General features: G+C 38.4%; 1 non-coding gene across 1 annotated transcript; it reads left to right on the forward strand.

Moving 5' to 3' along the window:
- The first annotated feature begins 4,679 nt into the window (after nucleotides 1-4,679).
- On the forward strand, nucleotides 4,680-4,788 carry LOC122438992. Its single transcript, XR_006268735.1, has one exon. It is a non-coding gene; the product is annotated as a U6 spliceosomal RNA (small nuclear RNA).
- Nucleotides 4,789-5,076: the final 288 nt, after the last annotated feature.

Here is a 5,076-nt window from a genome sequence, read left to right on the forward strand (position 1 = left end):
AATCACAATGGTGTGATCACTCACCTAGAGCCAGACATCCTGGAATGCAAAGTCAAGTGGGCCTTAGGAAGCATCACTATGAACAAAGCTAGTGGAGGTGATGGAATTCCAGTTGAACTATTTCAAATCCTAAAAGATGATGCTGTAAATGTGCTGCACTCAACATGATAGCAAATTTGGAAAACTCAGCAGTGGCCACAGGACTGGAAAAGGTCAGTTTTTTTTCCAATCCCAAAGAAGAGCGATGCTAAAGAATGTTCAAACTACTGCACAATTGTACTCACCTCACACGCTAGCAAAGTAATGCTCAAAATTCTCCAAGCCAGGCTTCAACAGTATGTGAACCATGAAATTCCATATGTTCAAGCTGGATTTAGAAAAGGCAGTGTAATCAGAGATCAAATTGCCAACATCCATTGGATCATCAAAAAAGTGAGAGACTTCCAGAAAAACACCTACTTCTGCTTTATTGACTATGCTAAAGCCTTTGACTGTGTGGAACACAACAAACTCTGGAAAATTCTGAAAGAGTTGGGAATACCAGATCACCTGACCTGCTGCCTGAGAAATCTGTATACAGGTCAAGAAGCAACAGCTAGAACTGGACATGGAACAACAGACTGATTCCAAATTGGGAAAGGAGTATGTCAAGGCTATATATTGTCACCCATTTAACTTATATGTAGAATACATCATGAAAAATGCCAGGCTGGATGAGGCACAAGCTGGAATCAAGATTGCCAGGAGAAAGATCAATAACCTCAGATATGCAGATGACACCCACACTTATGGCAGAAAGTGAAGAAGAACTAAAGAGCCTCTTGATGAAAGTGAAAGAGGAGAGTGAAAAAGTTGGCTTAAAATTCAACATTTAGAAAACTAAAATCATGGCATCTGGTCCCATCACTTCATGTCAAATAGACTGGAAACAATGGAAACAGTGAGAGACTTTATTTTTTTGGACTCCAAAATCACTGTAGATGGTGACTGCAGCCATGAAATTAAAAGACACTTGCTCCTTGGAAGAAAAGTTATGACCAACCTAGTCAGCGTATTAAAAAGCAGAGACATTACTTTGCCAACAAAGGTCCATCTAGTCAAAGCTATGATTTTTCCAGTAGTTGTGTATGGATGTGAGAGTTGGACTATAGAAAGCTGAGTGCCAAAGAACTGATGCTTTTGAACTGTGGTGTTGGAGAAGACTCTTGAGAGCCGCTTGGACTGCAAGGAGATCCAACCAGTCCATCCTAAAGGAGATCAGTCCTGGGTGTTCATTGGAAGGACTGATACTGAAGCTGAAACTCCAATACTTTGGCCATCTGATGTGAAGAACTGACTCATTGGAAAAGACCCTGATGCGAGGAAAGATTGAAAGGCAGGAGGAGAAGGGGACGACAAAGGATGAGATGGCTGGATGGCATCACCAAGTCTATGGACATGAGTTTTAGCAAGCTCCAGGAGTCGGTGATGGACAAGGAAGCCTGGTGTGCTGCAGTCCATGGGGTGGCAAAGAGTTGGACACAACAGAGTGACTGAACTGAACTGAAAAAGAGCCTTAAGAAGGGACAACTATAGACTAAATGTATAACTAAAAACATAATAACACTATATGAAATATTAGCAAATCAAAACTAAAATTACATTAAAAAATAGACTATGCCCAAGTGAGTTTATTCTGTGAGTATAAGAATGATATAATTTTAGGAAATTTTTAAATATAATTAACCATATTAGTAGAACAAGGAAAATGTTAGATCAAAATATCAAAAATACTGGTGTCAGAAACATGTGGCAAAATCCAAAATCTATTGCAGATTTTTAAAAATAAATTTCTAATATAGAAAAAAAAATTTAAGAATCCTGAAATTACCACCTTGAAATAAATAGCCACCAAATAAGGAGGACTTCTTCTCAAATCAAAAAACAAGAAAAAGATACCAACTGTAACCACTATTTTTAGGTATTTTTCTCGAAGTTAAAGAATTTTAAGAAAATGAAATAAGAGTAAAAATATTGACAAAGAGAAAAAGATACTTTTTTGCAGAAGACATTTCCCTACCTGAAAAAACTAAAAGCATGTACAGTATAGAGTAAAATAAGGTACATATGATTCAGAACATTAAAAAAAGTTAGAAAAAAAATGTATACACCCACAAATAGAGTCCTGGTACATGTAATATCCTGACACAAAGAGAGAAAACAAGAAGAAAAACACTGAATTTTATAAACTTGTAGTAGAATATGATAAATAAAGCTGACAGGTACATGATAAATGGAGAGAAATATTTGAAACCTATCCTAAATATTAATGCCTTTGATAAAGAACTCTTAGAAATTGCTGAACACTTTCATTCATTCAACAAATATTTATTGAGTGATTATTCTTTGTCAGGCACTGTTGTAGATGCTTGGAAAACATAAAGGAACAGAAAGCTATAAGTCTCTGCCATTATAGGTCTTACCTCTTCATGCAATTTATTTGAAAAAATGCAAATAATAATAAAAATGCAAAAATCTTGACCTCCATTAGCATTTGAAGACATGTGAATATAAAAGTTTTATCTTTATTTGTTACTAGTTAAATCAGTAGAGATTTTAAAAATTGATTATTCTCAGTGTTGTCAGGGTATGGGAAACACAGACTCTCATACACTTCTGAAAGGAGCATAAACTGGTAGAAAATTTTTGGAAGGCTATTTGGTGGTCTTAAGAGGGCTGACTTATAATAGCCAGGACATGGAAGCAACCTAGATGCCCATCAGCAGACAAATGGATAAGGAAGCTGTGGTACATATACACCATGGAATATTACTCAGCCATTAAAAAGAACTCATTTGAATCAGTTCTAATGAGATGGATGAAACTGGAGCCCATTATACAGAGTGAAGTAAGCCAGAAAGATAAAGAACATTACAGCATACTAACACATATATGGAATTTAGAAAGATGGTAATGATAACCCTATATGAAAAACAGAAAAAGAGACACAGAACAGTACAGACTTTTGGACTCTGTGGGAGAAGGTGAGGGTGGGATGTTTCGAGAGAACAGCATTGAAACATGTATATTATCTAGGGTGAAACAGATCACCAGCCCAGGTTGGATGCATGAGACAAGTGCTCGGGCCTGGTGCACTGGGAGGACCCAGAGGGATTGGGTAGAGAGGGAGGTGGAGGGGGTATTGGGATGGGAACACATGTAAATCCATGGCTGATTCATGTCAGTGTATGACAAAAACCCACTACAATATTGTAAAGTAATTAGCCTCCAACTAATAAAAATAAATGAAAAAAAAAAAAAAAAAGGAAAAAAAAGAGGGCTGACTAGCAATTCCTCTTTTAGGAATTTATACCAAATAAAATACCACTCTAATGGCAGAAAGTGAAGAGGAACTAAAGAGCTTCTTGATGAGGGTGAAGGAAGAGAGTGAAAAAGCCAGCTTAAAACTCAATATTAAAAAAACAAAGATCATGACATCTAGTCCCATCACTTCATGGCAAATAGAAGGTGAAAATGTGGAAATAGTGATAGATTTCCTCTTGGGCTCTACAATCACTGTGGCTGGTAACCGTAGCCATGAAATTAGAAGATGATTGCTTTTTGGCATGAAAGATGACAAACCTAGACAGTGTGTTAAAAAGCAAAGGCATCGCTTTGCTGACAGAGGTCTGTATAGTCAAGGCTATAGTCCTTCTTGGGCTTTGCTGGTGGCTCAGCTGGTAAAGAACACGCTTGCAATGCAGGAGACCTGGGTTCGATCCCTGGGTTGGGCAAGATGCCCTGGAGAAGGGAAAGGCTACCCACTCCAGTATTCTGGCCTGGAGAATTCCTTGGACTGTATAGTCCATGGGGTCGGGAAGAGTCAGACATGACCGAGCCACTTTCACTTTCATAGTCTTTCTAGTAGTCATGTACGGATGTGAGAGCTGGACAATAAAGAAGGCAGAGCACCAAAGAATTGATGTTTTCAAACTGTGGTGCTGGAGAAGACTCTTGAGAGTGCCTTGGAAAGCAGGGAGATCAAACCAGTCAATCTTTTTTTTTTTTTTTTAATTGGAGGCTAATTACTTCACAATATTGTGGTGGTTTTGCCATACATTCACATGAATCAGTCATGGGTGTACATGTGTTCCCCATTTTGACCTTCCCTCCCACCTCCCTCCCCATCCCATCCCTCAGGTTCATCCCAGTGTACCAGCTGTGAGCACCCTGCCTCATGCATCAAACCTGGACTCAAACCAGTCAATCTTAAAGGAAATCAACCCTGAATACTCGTTGGAAGGATTTTGCTGAAGCTGAAGTTTCAATAGTTTGGTGACCTGATGCAAACAGCTGACTCACTGGAAAAGACCCTAATGCTAGGAAAGATTGAAGGCAGAAGAAGACCATGACAGAGGATGAGATGGTTGGATGGCATCACCAATTCAATGGACATGAATCTGGGCAAACTCCTGGAGATGGTGAGAGACAGGGAAGTCTGGTGTGTTGTAGTCCATGGGGTCACAAAGAGTCAGACACGAATTGGTGACTGAATAACAACAACAACAAAGTAAATAAGCAACGAAGTAATTGTAAAAAGAATGTAACCATAAGGATACATACTTCAGAGCTATTTATAAGGGCAAAAAAATTGGAAACAATCTAAATTTGGTACATACAACAGAAGAAATTGTATTGTAGTGCTTGCTTCAGCAGCACGTATACTAAAAAATTAGAATGATGCAGAAAAGATTAGCATGGTCCCTGTGCAAGAATGACACACAAATTCCTGGAGCATTCCATTATGCTGAAAAAATGGGTACAAGACTTAAATAAACATTTTTCCAAAGAAGACATACAGATGGCCAAGAGGCGCATGAAAATATGTTAATCATTACTAATTATTAGGGAAATGCATATCAAAACTACAGTGAGGTATCACTTCACGTGAGTCAGAATGGCCATCATTAAAAAGTCTACAAATAACAAATGCTGGAAGGGGTGTGGAGAAAAGGGGACCTTTCTGCACCATTAGTAGGATTGTAAATTGGTGCAGCCACTATGGAAAACACTATGGAGGTTCCTCAGAAACAAACT

This window comes from Cervus canadensis, chromosome 3 (assembly GCF_019320065.1).
Source record: "Cervus canadensis isolate Bull #8, Minnesota chromosome 3, ASM1932006v1, whole genome shotgun sequence".
NCBI classification, from domain to species: domain Eukaryota; kingdom Metazoa; phylum Chordata; class Mammalia; order Artiodactyla; family Cervidae; genus Cervus; species Cervus canadensis.